Below are 23043 nucleotides of genomic sequence, written 5' to 3' on the forward strand. Positions count from 1 at the left end.
CATGAAGACAGATGTTACCTATTTTAAATTTAAATGCAGGTTTCCTAAGCAAACAGAGAAATGAAACAACTTGAACCCTGAGTGATGTCCAAAAAGAAAGTTGGAGCACATAAATGATAAATGTTAAAAACATGGGTTTGAAACAATGTTTAGAAAATATCTAGTTGATTTTCTTGACATAAAGCAAAATCAAATATATTGATGGAATTCCTAAAATGATGTTTTCCTTTCCCTTTCTTAGAAATCTTCTTAAAGTAACAGGAATTGCATAAATAATCAGTAATGGTGATTTTGCGTGTTTTACACATGAAGAATTTATCCTGATATCTAGTTCAGAGTTGCTTTCCTGCCAGTTTTTGCGAAGTATTCCTTGACTTGGTCTCACTCTGGCGTGCAGAATGACTGAATACTGCCATCTTTTTTAACAACTTCTTATAGGGATAAGTATCCTGATCCCCTCCAGCTTTCTTTTTATAGAAAGAAAAAAACAAAGTACCACGTTCAGTGTTTCCATGTGAGTCATGTTTTCTAACCACCTTTGCATTGGTCTCTGGATCTTTGTCAGTTTGTGTAATACTTTTTTTTTTTTTTTTTAAACCACTGTGAAGCTTAGCCCAGCACTTCAGGTGAGACCAAATTAGTTCTGCATAGCGTGAATAATTGGCTCTTCATTTTGCTTATCTGACTTTTGTTCATTATATTGTGAAATACTTTTTCCTAACAGCAGCATGTTCTAATGTAGGGTATCCTGTTGAACAGAGCCACCTGGAACTTAAAAAAAATAAAATAGAATTACAGTTTCATAAGTACAAGAGATTCCGTTGTATCAGGCCCAGGATTGGTGCCTGTAAAAATCCTGTTGGGTTACTGTCTAGTTTGGCTACAGACTGGTTTGATGTTTCTTAAACCATTTGTGCAGCTTACAGAAATTATCTCCATAATTTCCTAGTTTGTTATATAGTTCAGTAGAATAGTCAAGGTCTAACACTGATTATGCTGTATATCCAACACTTAGAGTCTATGAATTTTGTCAAAAATAAAAAGAAAAAAATCTCTTAGTCAAAATACAGGCTTCATAAGACTTTTTCTAGCAAAGTTCCTATGTACATATCTTTGTTATTTTTTTGGTCCTTATACATTGGTATACTTCAAGGAAGCATTAAGGATGGACTCTCAAAATGTCCTTTTCTTGAGGTGTTTCATAAAGTGAGCCAGGTACTATTGGAAACTCAAGTCTTAGATTATCACCATCTTTTTGATGGTGACATCTTTATTCATATGATTTCCCAGATCCACATTTCAGAGATGGGTAAGCCATGTCTGTGTTAGCTGTGTTGTGATACAACAGCACTGGAGGCGCTTTCAAGCTGTTATCCAGACTTTGTTCATTTCACAATCTTTGCTGTCAAATACTTTTATGATTAGTACTGTATGCTCCTTAGTGCTCAGAGCATATCAAGCACTCATCTTCATGTCTTTGGACAGGAATTCAAATCATGTGCTCTGAAACCATTCTGTGATGCAAACCAAAGTCCAGTAAGTGAAGGTGATCAGATGATTGTCTAAAAGGATCATTTCTTTCCTGTCTAAAACACTTGTGTGTAACTGCCACATGCATATGCCCCTGATAAGGGGGCTTGGAGTAACAGCTTCCTAGCTGTCCTGGTTTCAGTTAGGACAGAGTTAATTTTCCTCCTAGTAGCTGGCAGGGTGCTATGTTTTGGATTAGGATGAGAAAAGCGCTGATAACATGCTGATGTTTTAATTGTTGTAGAGCAGTGCTTACACCAAGCCAAGGACTTTTCAGCCTCTCTCTGTCCTGCTAGCGAGCAGGCTAGGGATGCAGCAGAAGCTGGGAGGGGACAGACCCAGGACAGCTGACCCAAACTGGCCAAAGGGGTATTCCATACCATCTGATGTCATGCTGAACAATATATAGGGGTGGCTAGCCGGGGTGGAGGTGTGGCCGGCTGCTCGGGGATAGGCTGGGCATCGGTCAACGGGTGGTGAGCAATTGCATTGTGCATCACTTATTTCGTACACATTATTACTATTAATACTATTATTATTATTATTATTGTTGTTATTCTTTTCCCTGTCTTAATAAACTGTCTTTATCTCAACTCACAGGCTTCACTTTCCCGTTTCTCTCCCCCATCCCGGAGAGGGAGGGGGGAGGGTGAGCGAACGGCTGTGTGGTGTTTGACTGCCAGCCGGGCTAAACCACAACAGCCCATTTGGCGCCCAACGTGGGGCCCGAAGGGTTGAGATATCGACAGATTTGACCAGAGTGTGTTAAACTAAAATTGGTATAAGCATTCGACCTGCTTAATAGTTGCTAGTCACAATGTTGATTGCCTTAATCTCAAGTCTGCTGTGCCTGTTTCCCAAATTGAGTTTTATAGCAAGTTACTTTCTGTATGTGCTCCCTGTCGTGCTGTTTACCCTTTCCGGGCCCTGGTTTAAGATTGTTATGGTACTGTGTGGTGTAACGATGGCTTATGAAATGATGAAGTATCTGGTCATGACTCTAACCTGGTATTTGTACTCAGCACTGTCGTCGACTCTATACTTCGGAAACCATATCTCAGAAACTATTAGCAATTACACCTATTGCCTTTTTTCATCAGGGAGTCAGTCTCTGGAGGGGACAGGGGAAGATATTTTTTCCTACCTGTTCACTCTCCCTTCCTCCTTCACCACCCTCTTATCCCCCGAGCTAGTTACGGTAGCTCTCCAAGATGTTGAATATCCTTGGGATACTCAGACCAGCATGTTCTTGTTGTTATGTCTCCTGAATGCGCTTCAGGTTTTGTTTAAGGTTAAACAACTACTTAGGAATCTCATCCAGAGATCTGTCTTGAGGCGGGATATTTGCGAGTGGCAGGGAGTGTGGGAGGATATGGGCAGGTTTCTAGGGCAGTGGGCACCTCCAGTGTTTTGGACATTCACCCCTGAACAACTGCAAAATCCTAAAAAACTGGTAGAATGCTTGAAAAAAAGGTGTCATGACTCTGGCAGTTCCAAAGTGACACAAATCACTGTGGCGTGCTGGGGTCTGGCTTGTGCCTATCGAGCTGCAATTGATGCTACTATCAACCTAGTGACAGACCCTGCGGCCGTTCCAGTCCCGGCTCCTGCAGCCACTCCAGCTCCAGCTCCCGCAGCCGTCCCAGCTCCAGCTCCCGCAGCCGTTCCGGCTCCAGCTCCCGCAGCCGTTCCGGCTCCAGCTCCCGCAGCTGTCCCGGCTCCAGCTCCCGCAGCCGTTCCAGCTCCCGCAGCCGTTCCAGCTCCCGCAGCCGTTCCGGCTCCAGCTCCCGCAGCCGTTCCGGCTCCAGCTCCCGCAGCCGTTCCAGCTCCAGCTCCCGCAGCTGTCCCGGCTCCAGCTCCCGCAGCCGTTCCAGCTCCCGCAGCCATTCCAGCTCCCGCAGCCGTCCCGGCTCCAGCTCCCGCAGCCGTTCCGGCTCCAGCTCCCGCAGCTGTCCCGGCTCCAGCTCCCGCAGCCATTCCAGCTCCCGCAGCCGTTCCAGCTCCCGCAGCCGTCCCGGCTCCAGCTCCCGCAGCCGTTCCGGCTCCAGCTCCCGCAGCTGTCCCGGCTCCAGCTCCCGCAGCCGTTCCAGCTCCCGCAGCCGTTCCGGCTCCAGCTCCCGCAGCCATTCCGGCTCCAGCTCCCGCAGCCATTCCCACTCCTGTGGCTGGGTCAGAGAAACGAACTGTAGCAGTGCAAGTTGCCCCTGCAGAGGGTACTCCAACCCCTGTAGCAGACCCTGTGGCTGGGTCAGAGAAACGAACTGTAGCAGTGCAAGTTGCCCCTGCAGAGGGTACTCCAACCCCTGTGGCAGACCCTGTGGCTGGGTCGGAGAAACGAACTGTAGCAGTGCAAGTTGACCCTGCAGAGGGTATTCCAATCCCTGTGGCAGACCCTGTGGCTGGGTCGGAGAGGCGAGCTGTAGCAGTGCAAGTTGCCCCTGTAGAAAAGGTGAAAAAGTGGTATAGAGACGCAGGTCGTTTAGAACGCAGAAAGTCTTCTGCTAAGTCTGGGTCTGGAGAAGACGAGGCTGGGCCATCAAGTGTGCAGGAGGATGAAGATGAGGATGAGGATGTCAGTAAGTCAACAGTAACTACCCGAACCCTATACCAGCGTGAGCTACGAGATGTGCGAAAAGATTTTGGTCGCTGTATAGGTGAACAGCTTGTCACCTGGCTGCTCCGGTGCTGGGACACTGGAGCCAATGGTGTGAAATTAGAGGGCAGGGAAGCCAAGCGGTTGGGATCCCTTGCTAGAGATGCAAGCATTGACAAAGCAATTGGAGATGGAGCACGATCTCACAGCCTCTGGAGGCGTCTCCTGTTAGCTGTGAAGGGAAGGTATCCCTACAAGGAAGAACTTGTATGTGTACCAGTCAAGTGGACCACCATGGAGAAGGGAATTCAGTACCTGAGGGAATTAGCCGTACGGGAAGTAATTTATAAGGACTTAAACGATGCACAAACATCCACAGATCCAGATGAAGTCCAGTGTACTCGACCCATATGGCGGAAGTTTGTACGGAATGCACCATCAACATGGGCCAGCACATTGGCAATAATAACCTGGAAAAACGGTGAAGATCCCACAGTGGGTGACATGGCTAAACAACTCCGGGAGTACGAAGGAAATCTCTCCTCTTCCCTACAGGCCTGCGTCTCGGCTGTGGAGAAACTCTCTGAAGAGTTCCACCAACTTAAAGAGAATTTATCTTCCCCCCCACCTGAACAAACCAGTGGCCACCAACTAAAAGAGAATACTTTGGAGAAACTTTTTGAAGAGGTCCAGCAACTTAAAGAGAGTGTATTTTCTTCCCCACCTGTACAAACCAGCGTCTCAGCTATTAGGGGTAAACGTGCATCCGTGCAAAGAAGACAATATGGTGGGTACACACCCCGCACCACCCTGTGGTTTTACCTACGTGACCATGGAGAGGACATGAGAAAATGGGATGGAAAATCTACTGAGACCCTAGAGGCACGGGTACGTGAGTTGCAAAAGAAAACAATCGGGAGAAAGGGGTTCTCTGAAAAGTTTGCTGCTCCAACTTCTAGCAGGCAGTCTTTTAAACACAGAAATGAAGATTCTGACCAGGACTAGAGGGGCCCTGCCTCCAGCCAGGGGGAGGAAAGGGACAACCGAGTTTATTGGACTGTGTGGATTCGATGGCCTGGCACGTCTGACGCACAGAAGTATAAGGCTCTAGTAGACACCGGTGCACAATGTACTCTAATGCCATCCAGCTGTAAAGGGCCAGAGCCCATCTGTATTTATGGCGTGACAGGGGGATCCCAGCAGTTAACTGTATTGGAAGCTGAAGTGAGTCTAACCGGAAATGAGTGGCAAAAGCACCGTATTGTGACTGGCCCGGATGCTCCGTGCATCCTTGGCATAGACTATCTTAGAAGAGGATATTTCAAGGACCCAAAAGGGTTCCGCTGGGCTTTTGGCATAGCTGCCTTAGAGACAGAGGACATTAAACAGTTGTCTACCTTGCCCGGTCTCTCAGAGGACCCTTCTGTTGTGGGGTTGCTGAGGGTTGAAGAACAGCAAGTGCCAATCGCTACCACAACTGTGCACCGGCGGCAATATCGCACCAACCGAGACTCCCTGATTCCCATCCACAAGCTAATTCGTCAACTGGAGAGCCAAGGAGTGATCAGCAAGACCCATTCACCTTTTAATAGTCCCATATGGCCAGTGCGAAAGTCCAATGGTGAGTGGAGACTAACAGTGGACTATCGTGGCCTGAACGAAGTCACGCCACCACTGAGTGCTGCAGTGCCGGACATGCTAGAACTCCAGTACGAACTGGAATCAAAGGCAGCCAAGTGGTATGCCACAATTGATATTGCTAATGCATTTTTCTCCATCCCTCTAGCAGCAGAGTGCAGGCCACAGTTTGCTTTCACTTGGAGGGGAGTCCAATATACTTGGAATCGGCTGCCCCAGGGGTGGAAACATAGCCCTACCATTTGCCATGGTCTGATCCAGTCTGCGCTGGAGCAGGGGGAGGCTCCTGAACACCTGCAGTACATCGATGACATCATTGTGTGGGGTGACACTGCAGAGGAAGTTTTCGAGAAAGGGAAGAAAATAGTCCAAATCCTTCTGAAGGCCGGTTTTGCCATAAAACAAAATAAAGTTAAAGGACCTGCATGAGAGATCCAGTTTTTAGGAATAAAATGGCAAGATGGACGTCGTCAAATTCCAATGGATGTGATCAACAAAATAACAGCTATGTCTCCACCAACTAGCAAGAAGGAAACACAAACTTTCCTAGGTGTCGTGGGGTTTTGGAGAATGCATATTCCAAATTACAGTCTGATTGTAAACCCGCTCTACCAAGTAACTCGTAAGAAGAATGCTTTTGAATGGGGCCCTGAGCAACGACAAGCCTTTGAACAAATTAAACAAGAAATAGTTCATGTAGTAGCCCTTGGGCCAGTCCGAACAGGACCAGATGTAAAGAATGTGCTCTACACCGCAGCCGGGGAGAATGGCCCCACCTGGAGCCTCTGGCAGAAAGAACCTGGGGAAACTCGAGGTCGACCCCTGGGGTTTTGGAGTCGGGGATACAGAGGATCTGAGGCCCGCTATACTCCAACCGAAAAGGAGATATTGGCAGCATATGAGGGAGTTCGATCTGCTTCGGAAGTGGTCGGTACTGAAGCGCAGCTCCTCCTGGCACCCCGACTGCCGGTACTGGGTTGGATGTTCAGAGGAAGGGTCCCCTCTACACATCATGCAACTGATGCTACATGGAGCAAGTGGGTTGCACTGATTACTCAGCGGGCTCGAATAGGAAACCCCAGTCGCCCAGGAATCCTGGAAGTGATTATGGACTGGCCAGAAGGCAAGTACTTTGGGATATCGTCAGAGGAGGAGGTAGTCCGTGCTGAAGAAGCCCCACTGTACAACAAGCTACCAGAAAATGAGAAGAAATATGCCCTGTTCACTGATGGGTCCTGTCGTATTGTGGGAAAGCATCGGAGATGGAAAGCTGCTGTATGGAGTCCTACACGACGAGTTGCAGAAGCTGCTGAGGGAGAAGGTGAATCGAGTCAGTTTGCAGAAGTGAAAGCCGTTCAGCTGGCCTTAGATATTGCTGAACGAGAAAAGTGGCCAGTTCTCTATCTCTATACTGATTCATGGATGGTAGCAAATGCCCTGTGGGGGTGGCTACAACAATGGAAGCAGAACAACTGGGAACGCCGGGGCAAACCCATCTGGGCTGCTGCATTGTGGCAAGATATTGCTGCCCGGGTAGAGAACCTGGTTGTAAAGGTACGCCATGTAGATGCTCATGTGCCCAAGAATCGGGCTACTGAAGAACATCAAAACAACCAGCAGGTGGATCAGGCTGCTAAGATTGAAGTGGCTCAGGTGGACCTGGACTGGCAACATAAAGGTGAATTATTTATAGCCCGATGGGCCCATGACACCTCAGGCCATCAAGGTAGAGATGCAACATACAGATGGGCTCGTGACCGAGGGGTGGACCTGACCATGGACACTATAGCACAGGTTATTCATGATTGTGAAACATGTGCTGCAATTAAACAAGCCAAACGGTCAAAGCCTCTCTGGTATGGAGGACGATGGCTGAAATACAAATATGGAGAGGCCTGGCAGATTGATTACATCACACTCCCCCAAACCCGCAACGGCAAGCGCCACGTACTTACAATGGTGGAAGCAACCACCGGATGGCTGGAAACATATCCTGTGCCCCATGCCACCGCCCGGAACACTATCCTGGGCCTTGAAAAGCAAGTCCTATGGCGACATGGCACCCCAGAAAGAATTGAGTCAGACAATGGGACTCATTTCCGAAACAACCTTATAGACACTTGGGCCAAAGAACATGGTATTGAGTGGGTGTATCACATCCCTTATCATGCACCAGCCTCCGGGAAAGTTGAACGATACAATGGACTGTTAAAGACTACACTGAAAGCAATGGGTGCTGGGACATTCAAAAATTGGGAAACACATCTGGCAAAGGCCACCTGGTTAGTCAATACTAGAGGATCTGCCAACCGAGCTGGACCTGCCCAATCAAACCTGTTACGCACTGTAGAAGGGGATAAAGTTCCTGTAGTGCACGTAAGAAACATGCTGGGTAAGACAGTCTGGGCTACTCCCGCCTCAGGAAAAGGCAAGCCCATTCGTGGGATTGCTTTTGCTCGGGGACCTGGATGCACTTGGTGGGTAATGCAAGAGAATGGGGAGGTCCGGTGTGTACCTCAAGGGGACCTAATACTGGGTGAGAATAGCCCATGAGTTGAATTATAATATGTTAATTATCATATAACACTGTATGTCATCGCTACCATGGTTGCTATATATCATAGATGAAAATGGTGATTAATTAGAAAGTATTGGAAAGAGTGTAACCTGAGCATGACATAAATGGTATGGAATAAGGGGTGGATATCTGTCCTGGTTTCAGTTAGGACAGAGTTAATTTTCCTCCTAGTAGCTGGCAGGGTGCTATGTTTTGGATTAGGATGAGAAAAGCGCTGATAACATGCTGATGTTTTAATTGTTGTAGAGCAGTGCTTACACCAAGCCAAGGACTTTTCAGCCTCTCTCTGTCCTGCTAGCGAGCAGGCTAGGGATGCAGCAGAAGCTGGGAGGGGACAGACCCAGGACAGCTGACCCAAACTGGCCAAAGGGGTATTCCATACCATCTGATGTCATGCTGAACAATATATAGGGGTGGCTAGCCGGGGTGGAGGTGTGGCCGGCTGCTCGGGGATAGGCTGGGCATCGGTCAACGGGTGGTGAGCAATTGCATTGTGCATCACTTATTTCGTACACATTATTACTATTAATACTATTATTATTATTATTATTGTTGTTATTCTTTTCCCTGTCTTAATAAACTGTCTTTATCTCAACTCACAGGCTTCACTTTCCCATTTCTCTCCCCCATCCCGGAGAGGGAGGGGGGAGGGTGAGCGAACGGCTGTGTGGTGTTTGACTGCCAGCCGGGCTAAACCACAACACTAGCTATGAGAGAAATCCGGTTCAGATCCCTGACTTCATCAGCAGAAACCTTCCCATTTCATTCAAAAGACCATCTTTTCACAAAACAAAACAAAACAGTCAGTTAATATAGCATATAAAAGATACATATATATTGAAGATGTGCCAGATTCTTACTGTGCGGAGTATCATTCTACTGTTCTTTTCTTCACTTAACTTTAGAAAAGATCTTAATATTCCTCTGAGTTATCCACAAACAGGTGGTATCAGGCAAACAGGCAATAAAGATAAATGGTAAAGGAGCTTATTTTGGGAAAACCCCAAGACATTTTTGACATGATTTAAGCCATTGTCTGGCATAATATGCTTTCCTGGCTCCTCCTGTATAAGAAGAATGGTTAAAAAAATTGTAACAAAATGTGCATGTGTTTTACCTATCCATCTGATAGAATCACAGAATCATAGAACAGGTTGGGTTGGAAGAGTCCTTCAAGATCATCTAGCTCCAACCCCCAGGGATGCCACCCACTAGATCAGGTTGCCCAGGGCTTTGTCCGACGTGGTTCTGAACACCTCCAGGAATGGGGCATCCACAGCTTCTCTGGGCAGCCTGTATCTGGGCAGTGCCTCACCGCTTTCTGAGTGAAGAATTTCCTCCTAGCTGCATTTCACAAGACAGCATCTTTCATAGTGATGTGTTATTAATCCATCTTTCAGATAACTCATTGGTTTTATGGACAAAAGCAGCATGGCATCAGCACCGCTTATGTAGAAAGTCTGTCCACATACATGAGTGCTGAGCAAGCGGCCTTGCAGAGGAAATTCTTTGGGCAACATTTTTTGTAATCTTTTGTAAGACGGAACAATAGCTTCTAGATTGCTTGGGGGGTACTTTTATAAATCAAATGAAACTATAAGCTTCATAACAAATCTAATATCCATAATGTAAATATAACACAAAAGTCATTGATATTGCAGAACATATGTGGTGGGGATGGAATTTACGATGCCAAGTTTATGACTTTCGTAGAGTAAAATCAGAGGTATGCTTGTCCTAATGTTCAAGAAATCTGCTTGATGATTCGGTTAAATTTTGTTTAGTTTCCTTTGATGTTTCATTATTGGAAATACCGTGTCTTTTAAGTTTCTTTTGTGGAAGTTTTTCAAATAGAGCTATACTTAATGTTATGGTATGTAACCTCAGGGGAGAATAAGTAATACATTATACTGCAGAAACAAAATAGTAAGGTATTCAGCATTTCCTAAGGGGTATTTGGAACTGTACCAGAGCACACTGTAGGAACACCAGTGGAGCCATCTAGTGTCGTTTAAAGAACGGAATGGATTACCCATGGTTTTGCCAAGGCAAAGATAAATTTATTCAAAAAAAAAAAAAGGGTGTGTGTGTGTATTTTTTCCCTTGAAGTGCAGGTATTTGTAGTTATATTGGAGTCAGTAGCTCAGCTTGTGAACAGGAACAGAAATATGTTTGTATAATACCAAAAATGAATTTTTTTTTTCCCAGTGGGAAATGTGCTACCTGGCAACAGATTTTCCGCTAAAAGAGTATTGTAGCACATGGAGAGCAATGAAACTCCATTTACTGAAACTTCCAAAGATAAGCCATCTAAGTAAAATTCAGTTATTTTGAGAATATGCAAAATTACAGGTTGTAAGACCTTGTACAGTTTGATTCTTAATATTTTCATGTCCTCAGGTAATGATGAGCAATATCCTGACAAGAATTCCACATCAAAAACTCTTCTGTTAGTTAGTACACAGATACAGAAAAAGACCTGCTTGAAAGGTACATGTAAATGATTCAGGACTAGCTTTTCAGCTGTGTGAGTGACAAAACAAAGCTAACAATTAGTGTTCCAGAGGATGCATCAAACTACACTTTATAATTGGACTAAAGATGCTAAAGATTGCTTTATCTTAATTCTGAGTTTATCTGTAAATATCTGAGAAAAATATGCACAAAACAGGATCAGTGATCTATAGTGTTCTCGAAGACTTAAATAATTTAAGTCCCTTTACCAACTTTATGCACAATATGCATTAAATCTTTTCACCTGCCTGAAAGGCCACCATGTAGCTGGAGTCCTTTAGAGTTTCTGGGACACAAGTTAAAAGGCAGGAAGTTCCCATTAGTTATTAGGGAAAAAAAATGCCATAAGGGTGGCAGTAGTGGAGCAAGTTGCCCAAAGAGGTTGTGGAATCTCTGTCTTTGGCAGTGTTCAAGGCCCAAGTGAACATGTCCTTAAGCAATCCTATCTGATTAGACTGCTTTGAGCAGGGGATTGGACTAGATGGCATCTGGAGGTCTCTTCTGACATATCACTCTCAGATTCTGTGGTTCTCAGGTAAAACAATGACACCCTCGAAAAAAGTTCTCCATAACAGTCTGAACATCTGCGTATGAAATGAATTCTTACGTAATTCCAGTTTTGAAATGCTTCAGTTTAAATAAATACCAAAGTAGGCTGTACTTGTTTTATGAAGCCTGCCAAGATCATGCTGTTTGTTTTCTGGCAGTCTCAAAGGGCGTTCTGTTTCACATGGAAATTACCAGTAATCATTTTACCTTTAAGATCTTAGCCTCTAATAAAGCTAGTAGTGCAAAAGAAAATTAGTCAAATTGGAGAACAGGCGACTACATGAAATACATGGAGATGTATTTAAAAACATAGAGAAGTATGGCCTACAAAATATCAAGCCATCAAACTGAAGCTCCAAGTGTTCTTTTATAGATCAGCCAATCCTCCTTAATTCTAGTTGGAAAGAAATCTAATTAAACTACTTCTGGAGTAAGGTGGTTTTGTTTTGGTGCTTCTTTTTGTTTGCTTTGGGGTATTATTTTTGTTGTTGTTGGTTTTGAGTATTGCAGAATTTTCTTTTTATATCTTGTTAAGTTAATTCCTTTAAACTATTTTATTGCTCTCTATCGAGAAATAGATACTGAGGTTTTCCTTCAGTAATGAACAGAAGTGGGTGACCTTGGGGTTTTAATCATCCTTTTTAGCAACAGAGGGCTCTGGGAGTTGCTTTCTTTTCTGAATTTAAAAACACTGAAAATCATTTTATCTGGAATCAGTGTATTTTTGAGTTTGTTATCAGAAAATAGAAGTTTCCAGTGAATATCTACTTTATGCTTTGTTCAAAAATCCCTGGTCATCACTTTGATTGGGAAAAATAAATAGAAAGAAGCCTTTTCACTGTCAGTGTCGTATTTATGCATTTCTCTAAATATAAAATGAGAAGTTTATGCCTAAGTGGTGCTTTATTGTTATGTTGGAGTATGTTTGTACACATGTAAAATGTGATGTGTATGTGTTCTGATAATCTTAAACACTTTTGGGATGAACTTTACAATGGAAAATTACAATAACTGTTCAAATATAAACATGCTGTAAGAGACTCCTAGATCAATGAATCCAATTGCTTGGTATTACAAGCCACTGCATAATTTAATCTCCTTCACTGTGCTCTATCCTAAAATGTAATTAGGAGTTCTATATGCAGTGCTTCAGCTATTCCAGAGTCTAATATTTCATGATATGAAACTTTCTTTAAATTTCCGGTTATAGTAGTTACCTAATTTAATTTTAGTTAAATAAAATTAACTAATAGTTGATTAATATCTATTAGTTCTTTTCTCTCCCTGGCACTTAAAATACTCAATGGAAAATATTAACGTCTATTCTTGGCCTTCTAGACTTGTTTTGCATACAAAAATTTATTTATTTTTTTAAGTTTCATCTTATAATCATAGCTCTCATTCATTCTACTCATCCTATAAGAGCTTCTCTGTGCCAGTTCCACTTTGAGTTGCTCTCTTTTTGGTAAGGCTCCCGTAATGGCATTCAGTACTCCAGATGAAGTCTTACAGCTAATACTTTTCTATTTCTAGTGAAGGTACTTTTGACTTGTACGTTCTTGTTTCCCTTTTTATGGTTATGTTCGCACTGCTGTTTACTGTTCATTTTATGGTCAAATAAAACTTCACATTCCTTGTCCTCATGGTCATGCCCAGATGACAAGCTTCAGCTCATACAAGTTTTCTCTTCTGTCACTTCAGTACATGGTTTCGCATGCTACTCTGTTCAACTCATCCATTTCTCTTTGGTTGTTTCCCTATGAACTTGGTCATCCTTTACTGGGATACTTATAGTGAATTTAATTAAGTTGATATAGTATTTCTAGGTTAATTGAAACTTGACTAAAAATACTTCTTTGGTTATTCATTTTTAAGGACCATATTTCATGATAGTATAAATGGATTTATGCAACAGCTTCTGGCCACCACATTTGTATAATTCCACATCAGGTTCTTTTCTGTAGTACTTTTTAAACTTAAGCTATAAATTTTGGCTGCTTAAAAAATCTTTGTTGATTGTGTAATTGTTTAGTTACCTTGTTACACTTGGTGTGATACCCTGCTTTCATTTACCTCTGTATGTCTTTTGTTTCACAAATGGTGCAATTTTTTTATTAAAAAAAACCACTCAACTGCATATATTTTCCCATTAAGGAGAAACTGAGCAGTAATTTAAAATTGCACATATACTTTCAGGACTAAATATTATTCAGTTTGAATATTCTCATATTTCTCCAAATACTCACAACTTTAGACTTTGTGTTGTCATCTGAAGCCGTGAGTAGCTAGACTGTGCATGTAGTTCCTATACATAAAAAGTGGTTGGAACTATGAAATTTCACCAAAAACATGAGGTATTCTTATTTCCTATATTCAATTAAAAGATAATTTACAGAATTTCTGGTTCTTCATTGTGTAGGAGGGAAGTCCATTTGAATGCAGAATCTCATGACTTTTGTGAAGGGAAAATGTCAATACACGGAACAGCAATTGCCAGACAAGATTGTCACTAGCGAAATGCACTAGTTGAATTTGCCAGATTTTTTACAAGATATTTCCTACATGACACAACAGAATTAGAATTTAACACAGAATTGTTGTTAAGATTCTACATGGATGCTAGCCAAGTGTTATCTTCAGAGCAATAAGGTCTTAAGTTCCTAAACAAACTAGTTATATTTTTATGATCACATTCTTCAGTTGAAATTCTTAAATTGAGGGAAAAGGTTGAGTTTCTGGGAAAACGAACTGCTGCCAAGCTGTATTTTAAGACAGCATTTTAATCATATGATTGTATTTTTATTCTTAAGCACAATTGTAGTTCCCCTGTCTCAAAAAGATTAAGGTCTGGTGCATGCAAAGATATGGAAGAGCAAGGCTTTGTGACTTCTGTGATTCCCAGTTGAATGATGCCCCTGCTTCACTTCTGTCTTTATTTGCATTCTTCTTGGGTTATGCTCCTCATATTTCTCCTTGCCACAATTAGGCATATATAGTGGGGAGATGTGACAGTCACTGTCCAAGTGCTTGGATGATGCGCAGACAGTTTAATGCTTAAGGAGGGAGTCAATTAGGAATGCAGACATGCTTTTATATGAGATAGCTTAGATAAGACTGACAGGTGGGAAGAAAAAGTTACTTGTTTCATTTGTAATCAGTTCTTGATGCCAGATGTATTCACCGTTAGTGTTCTAGGGTTTAAACTACCATGTCAAACAAAGAAATAGTTTGTCAAAAGAAATAAAAATTCTGTAAGGCTTTATCAGGCCGCTCCAATACTGTCAGCTGCTGAACAATTAAGAAAAATAAAATAAAAAGTTTCTGTGGCTCAGATTGTTTTTCCATTTATTATATCATAGTATTACCATGGAGTCTCAAGGTCTAGACTCATATTTTGTTAACAAGGCAAAGGCTATGCAAATATATTCCAAGTATCAGTAGCAGCAGGTCTGTCAAAGCAACAATTATGCACAATCTTGAGCAAGCTCTCTCCATGAATGCCAGAATTTATGATGTGGAAAGATTTTGTGTAAATTTGCTTTGTTAGCTAAAGAAAATTTAACAATAGTTACATTTATGATTTGGTTCTGCAGGGAGGATAAAGAGATACTTTTTACATGCTGTATGTCTCTGTTTTTATAACAGTCACAAAATGTAAATCGAATTGTAATAGGAGTCATTTTAAAACAATTGAATGCGTGGGTGTAGGTAGGAGTAGCCTTTTTGACAGTTCATTGGATGTTGCTTTTTAAATCATCAGTGTACATCCTGTTAACTTCAAGTTCATGTTTTATATGCAGATAAATGTCAAAAAATAAAACCTTTTGTTCAACTAATGAATGAATATTCTTGGAAGCTGGATAGCTATATTCTAATCTTATAAACTGACTACACAATTATTCTGCACTTTCTCTATAATCTTTTGTTTATGAACAGATTACTATATATTTCTGAAATTATGAGCACATTATGAGGAGAAAGCACTGAACACTAATGATTTAATTTTCTTTGCTAGAAAAAATAACTTGATCTCATATTCTATTATGTGTAAAAATGCCTTGTTCATTAATATCCGTTTTATGCAGAGAACAGTTAGTTACTGTAAGGTAAGGTAGAAATATATTTAGACAGCACAAACCAAAATATTGCATGGAGGCAAAGCAGTTAGTAGGGAAAGTACACTTCTGAAGAATTTGTTTAACATAGAGAAGTTCTTGTTGTTTAAAGCCATAACATTTAATATATGGTATTTTGGTCATTATCCTTAGTTGATCCCAACTGATCAGTAAGTAATTGATCAGTAAACCTCGCTGAATGATAAAACTGTTTCTGTCCCTTGTCCCTAGTCTCAAACCTTGAATATAGGTTCAGATTCCACTGAGATAGGGCATTAGCACTGGGAATCCTAGTTGATACGATCTGCTCATTCCATGCATTTTGAAAAAAATGTATCTACAGTTATTCTTGCTACAGTTTTAAATATTCTTATATTAATGAGCTAAAAAATGTTTCTACACAGCTCTAACGTTTCTAAGGTCGATTTGTACCTATCACCCTATCCAGAATACAGGATATTCTGGAATACTTGCAGAAATTCTTTCCATGTTCTACAGGATTTTGGCAACTGAATTAAATGTAACTTTTCTTCATTCTAAGGCCAGTAGCAAAATTTGTTTCGGTTCAGTGTAGTAGTATTGTGTCTTTAATGAAAGCATGAATTTTTGTGTGGGTTTGTGGGGCTAGACAGGAGAATTTTATAAAAATATCTTTCTAAGGTTCTAGTGAATGGGGAAATAATGTGTAAGATTTATTAATTCAAATGTTACTTTACTACCTTTTTTTTTTAAGTGAAAAATGCTCTTAGAAATAGAACTGAGTAATGAGATGAGAATTCGCCCTTTAAAAGTGATTGTGTAAACTGCTAGTAGAAATGCTGCAAGACCATCAAATCTTCTTGGAGTAATTATTAAAGTAATTATAGTTATCAGGAGATCTGAAATAAGAGTCAGCTTGACTGTTTTATGTAATAAATACTTATTGGATCTGATGGGCTGGTGTGGTTTTGTTGGCTATTAAAATTATTATCGTAAGTCTTGTCTTATTTCAGAATTATGCTTTATACTTGTGCTGGAATGGAAGTAGAACCATGGTGGTTGAGCATTTTTGAAAGTTCATCTGGTATTTTGGCCACCTGATTCACTGTTTTGCCCAGCCAGTGGTTTCTAACTTCAAGTCCATGTTCTGTCTTTTTCTTTATTTGTGCTGCACTGTGTTCCACGGAGGTTATGTGAGGCAAACAGGAGGGGGAATGAAGACTAGTACAAAATGCAGCAGAAGTGTAAAGAAAGCTGGTTAGCTTTAAAGTCAGCGTTAATGAAGCTGAGGGTCACAATGAGTGTTTGGTAGATCCGAGATGATGATAGAGGTATTCAACTGGTTTTACATTATGTCCAGTGAACCTTGTAAACTAGGCTGATTGATGTGAATGGTAACCTGAAGTATATTCAAAATAAAATCCCCCAGGTAGTGCAATGTAAAGTCAGAGAAAGATTTATGATTCTTCTGATGGCTGGTAGTTTATTCTTTGAACTGTCAGGTCCCATGAATGAAAGGCAAATTGTTCTAATGGTTTGGTTTCCTTGGCACATCTGAAAGATGACAACATATTACATATTTTATGTATATTATGTAATAAAGGTGGCATGCATAACAAAAAGTTACATATCTTATAACAAAGATTTTACCTCTGGCTAGCTGCAAATTGCATAAAATAGTATAATTTTCTCCTATTACTCAGCAAAACTTTGTGTTGCTTAAGAAACATAAAAATATTTTTCTCAAATTTTGGTGAGGCTTATAATTTTGAAATTTGCTTCAATAATCACCAGTCTTATTCTATTAGTTTTCCATTTGCCCTGAAAGAAATTACTTCCTTAATCTTTAATTTAGCCAGAGATTAACATTGTTCATTAGTAATTTACTTTTTTATATTTTATTTTGACTGGTTTGAATATAATCATCTTTCATTTAAAAAAAAAAAAGTCTACTATGGTAAGATTTCTGATGTATTGTATGGAAATCATCTTTGATATACTTTTGTTTAAATACGTTTATATTTTCTTTTGTTTAAAGCAGTATTTATGGTTCCTTCAATATTGGGCAGTATTTTTGACTAAAAATGTGTTGCTGGACACAATAGTGGAATGGATACTTTAGATAAAAGTAAAAATGAACCTTAAAATAACGAGCAATCTGTTTTCAGGCATCCTGAAATTTCTTACGGGTATGTCTGAGAGGACATTAGACACAATTTTTGGTGTCTGGATTAAATGAGACGTGAGGAGCCAAGATAACATCATTTTATGGAATCTGTTGGTTAGATATGAAGGAGAGAAGGTTTGTTGGAAGCTATAGGAGAGCAATTAAAGCAGCAAATAACTAGTTTCATAATGGATTGAATAGGAGGCTGTATGAGAGGTGGAAGAAGGGCAACTGACATGAAGAAAGAGAAAAGCAAGTGTAATCATCTTTGGCGTACTAGTTTTGACAGCGTAAGATACTGAGTGTTCTGCAGGTTAACATAAAAGGGGTTTTTGTTTGCTTTTGTCTGTGTGATGTCTTCAATGTATATGGAAAGAAGTATTTAACTTCTACAATGTACATATATCCTTTAATTTTTCCCAAATCTTAAGTCAGAGCAAATGGTACATAAATGTTCACCAACTGTTGAAAACTTAAAAGTGACATTTCTGTGATCACCACATGCACAACAAAATTGTGATTATCTCCCTGAAATTTGAAAATATGAACTTCCTTGGTTCTATGCAAGTTGTTTTTCACACATGCTTCTTCCCATTTTCAGGTCTTTGTTAGATCAGTGGTGGTGATTTGTTTTTTTAATTTTGTAATACAAAACCCAACCTAGACTGAACTGTTAGTTCTCAAATAGATATACAATAAAGCTGGAAATGTAATGACAAGGTTCCTTTATAAGTTGCTATATGTAATTTTTTAATTACTGTTTTTTGTTTGCAAACATGAACACTGTGTCAACTTCCATTTGCCAAAGGTAATATAAAGTTTTTTTAGAGAATATAGAGACACATATACAGAGAGGGGGGTTGCACTGAAGCAGAGTAACACTCAACAATTCCTAGGTGGGATGGTGAAAGTTCCAGGGATTTACAAATGGTGTGCTTCGTCTTTTGCTTCTAAGTGTCTTGTTCAGAGCAGCAATGAGTAGAAGTCACTCACAGTTGTCTGACAGCTGTTGAGTGACCTAGGTGAAGTGAGTCAATGCTATCAAACCAGGTCTGTACCAATGTCCTCATTACAGCTGGTGCTAATTGGTACCCCTGTTGGCAGTCTCAGTGGAGTTAGTAAATCGAAGTACCGGACTGGTCTCCTCAATTGTTGTGCATTGGCAAGAGTTAGCTGAAAAGTTTATTTATTTGTTTATTTATTTATTTTCAGTGCTCTCAAAGAAACCATTTACTCTGGTTGAGTAGACAGTAGCTTTTGCTGCTGGCAAGGGTTCATCACTTCCTGCCATTGTGTGTATTCATATGTAGAATTTGTAAGGGTAGCAGTGGTGAAAGATCAAGAGCAGGTATTGTTATATGCACATAAAAAACTAATGAAGCACCATGAAAGCGTAATCACGGTTTTCTGTGAAATTACTTATGATTGATGTCACAGCAACCTCTGTGACAACTCAGAGAAACTAGATATGAGAAAAGATTTTCTCTGTTTATTTTGTAAAAGTTATATTCATGCTTTACTTTTTCTTCTGCATACATCCCTCTCAGTTGAGTGAAATAAGAAATATTTTTATAAAGCATTGTAAAATGCCAGAGATTAACTGAAAGCGGAAGAGCCTGAAATACGTTATTCTTTGAACTCTTCTCTCTTTCTGATTTGGTTCTTTCATAGAAATGAGAACTGTGAATCCAGCCATCTGTCAGAATTACAATGCTATGTGTCATAGTATAAATAATAATAAAATACTGTGTTATGATCTGAACAAAGGGTCTTGAACCTGAGGTTGTGTCTTATTTTTAAACTACTGCAAACAGTACAAGAAATCTGAAAGCTCTTGAGGTTGTTATGCAATAAAATCCATTAGGGCCCCCAAGAACTTACATAGCAGACGAAATAACTTTTTATTATTTTTAAAATTGACTTAGGTTGTCCACGTGTCCCCAGTGTTCCTTTACATTCTTGGAGAATGAGCATGCTGAATATTTTGAGAAGACTGCTTGATGGCAACAGTTGGAAATCTACCAAAATTTACAATGATGTTAAAAAAAAAAATAAAATGATGAGTATTGTCTGCTTTTTACATCCTCAGACCACAATCTAATTGTCTTTGCTTTCTAACTATATTCAAGTCACTCAGTGTTAAACCTTTTACATCTTATTTCTCCATTCGTAGGTTGGGGCTACAAGCTCTTCATAGTGGTTTTATGTTTCTAAAATACTTGGAATATGTAAAGTGGTGTTCAAGTACCAAGTTTAAATATTTTTCTCTTAAGCAAGAGACAATTGGTTTTGGTTAGACAGTAACCTTCTAAGATCACTTACAATGCTTAAAATGTTCTCTTTGTGATCCTTGTTGTCTTGACAGCTTTTTTTATTATCCCCAAGACTACCTGCAATCTCCCCCACTCCATTCAGTCTTGGTCTGTAATATTTGGATATGCGTACTTTTCTCAGGCTTCTTAACCATGAACTTGGCTATTTTATCTAATATTTAGGGATGTTCCTTACTTTACCTTTCCTGCTATTTCCAGTAAGCACTGTTTTTGCAGTATATTAAGACAAAGGGGATAATGGACAGATTTGCACTCTAGGTAAGTGTGGTCATGGAACATAAATCCACTAATGCACAAACTAAACATTGGACCACTGGAAAAAAAAAAAAGTGTAAAGAATTTCTTCATTCCTTGGGAGAGCCAAAGGCCTGTGACTGTAGGAAACACTTTTCAGAGTAGTGTATGCAGTTTTATTTGTTTGAATATTTATTTGAGGCTATTTTGGAAATAAAACTTACGGGGTATGTAAACAAAAATCTGAAGGTAGAAGGAATCGACAAAATCAAACGTTTTGGAGAAAATTGTGCATAGCAGGTAGTTATGATTTGAACAGAGGCATGGTAGATGAGGGAAGAGCTTTATTATGTTCTAATAAATGCTTCTCAGTGCTTGATGAAATACTGTTCTTTAAATAAATGTCTTGCTCATCATCTAATAGATTAGTCCTTATCATTACTATCATCATTGTTACCATCCTATGGAAAAAAAAGAGTTGGTATCTGTATTTGTTTTCATAAGGTAATAAATGATTGCTCATACCCGTGTACTTGGTTCGATTAATTAAAATATTTTGAGATACCCAAGGTGTTTAAAGTTGTTTCTTTGGATTCACAAAGTAAGAGGAATTCAGAGAACTGACCTGTTGTTTTAATATAGTCATTATAATGTCATGAAAGGCATCTGCTTTTAGTAAAGATTTAAATTGACCAAGAGACCTGTATCCACTATTGATACAAAATGAAGTGTATAACAAACAGGAGGGTATATTTTCATGCAGCTGAAGGCTGACATCAAAATGTCAATCTTTTTTTTTTTTTTCCTGTCTTTATTTGTGAACACCAAAACATTTTCCAGATGAAGCATCTATCTCCCAAATTGTAAATTTCAACTTAAATCAAATATGCCCGTTTAATTACCTTTTCGTAATCACAAAGGATTGGCAGTCCACATATGCATGATTTCTTTAAAGAAATATAACCAAATTTCTAGCAAGATATGAATGTAGTTCAAAATAATTTTTCAGAATGATTAGTAGCACAATACAGCACTGTTTCATAGCCACCAATATGGACTACTGTCAGAGGAACTAGACAATGGCAATTTATATTTTTTTCCAGATCTCATTCATTTTCATCTCCCACATACAGAATTGTAAAGTTCATTCCTTCATTCAAGTTATAAAGTTAGAAACGCTGCCTTGTTGGACAAAGTGCAGATTTCCAAGAAAATTCCTTGTATTGTATTGAAGGGAAATGTAGTCTCAAAGCTGTAACTATTTAGCTAAAATTAAACTATGTTAAGTAGATAATAGTGCTTTTTAGGAACTGTCAGTTCTTATTAAGCTGAATAGTTGCATGTAATTATGTACTGGGCAGTAGTCAATTCAGACATTTGCATGTGTGATCATGATATCCCTCATGAAATTCATTCACTCAAGGTATTTCCCAGTTTCTGTGCTATGTTAAGTTGATTCCTTCTACTCTAACGAGGATACCACTATATACCTAAATGTTCCTCCATATGGTTGTGTGCTCATAGCTTCTTCCTTTGAATTGAATGTTTTCTCTTTTTTCCTTCATAGCATATTCTTACTTACTCCAATTGGATGTGTGCAGAAGTACTTCTGATTCTCTGTTCATGCACTCTCTTAAAACGGTAGTCTCTGGAGTCAACTAGGTTGTCATAACGCCAGTTGTGTGGATCTTAAACTGACCTGAAAGAAGGATTAGACTGAAGCTGATTTTTTGAAAAAGTGTGTTGGTTGTTTTTTGTTTGTTTGTTTGTTTGTTTTCCAAAATAACAGTAATGTTGACATCTCAAAAGAGATAGAGGCAGCTGTTCTTTTGTAGCAAAGAATTGCGCTCTCCATCCGTTCTGCTGCCCATGGAACTCTGACAATGATGTGAGTTAACTTAGCTGGCCTTGTAATAATTGGAACACTAGTCCATGGGGCTGAGGAGCTCCAGGTCCTCAAACTATTACCAAAACTCTGATGCGGAGTCAGTGGCTTCTTTTTAGGGGCAGAAATGTATTTGGTCAGTGGGTTGGTTGGTTTGTTTTTTTTTCCCTTTTTTTTTTTTTTTCCTGGTACTGATTAAAAGTGCAGCAGTATACTGGTTAACATTCTTAAATCTTTGTGAAATTGTTTTTTTGACAAAGTATGAGTAAATAAGTGGTTTAATTGTAGGTCACCTTATAATAGACCAGAATCAAAAGCACATGCTTGGACACACTTGCAAGAAAGAGATGGGTGCCTCAGAGATGTTTTTTTTTTTTTTTTTACTTTCTCTCTCCAGTACAGAAATATTAAGCAAGAAACACCTTAAAGGTTAAGAAAGAAGAATGCAAAGCACAAAAACATGTATAAAACTCTGCTCTAACCAGTGTTCAGGTGCCTACACTGAAATGCTTTATCTGCTTATGATCCAGTGCACCTAATTTTGCCTAACTATTTTTGAATCAACATATTCCCTAAAAACAAGTGTTTGTCCCACAGCAAGAACCAGGGATTTTTTTCCTAGCAAATAAGTATTAACCACAAGGCTGGGCAGTCATATTCCGTCTTGTCAGCGTTTCCTGTAGGTCCAAGAAACGTACCTTCTTTTCTGCACTTAACTAAGAGTCATGCCCAGAGCAGGAGATTCCCTGGTGGTCAGGGCATTCCCATCAAATGTTGAAGACGTCACTTTGATTTCCCCCATGTTGAGAAATGAAATTGAAGTCAGGTTTCTGATTTTTTTGTGAGCATTTGGAGTACTTTGAGGTTAAGCAGGAAGGAAGACAAACTTAAGTAGCTACTGATGAGTGGGTTGGATCAGTTCTGCATG

At 40.0% G+C, this 23043-nt stretch overlaps 1 protein-coding gene across 5 annotated transcripts in view; it reads left to right on the plus strand.

Annotated features, from left to right (window-relative positions):
* Positions 1–23043, plus strand: part of METTL15 (methyltransferase like 15) — a 100549-nt gene that overhangs the window by 64857 nt on the left and 12649 nt on the right. The window lies entirely within an intron of this gene.

The sequence above is a fragment of the Cygnus olor genome, chromosome 5, assembly GCF_009769625.2.
Source record: "Cygnus olor isolate bCygOlo1 chromosome 5, bCygOlo1.pri.v2, whole genome shotgun sequence".
Classification (NCBI taxonomy): Eukaryota; Metazoa; Chordata; class Aves; order Anseriformes; family Anatidae; genus Cygnus; species Cygnus olor.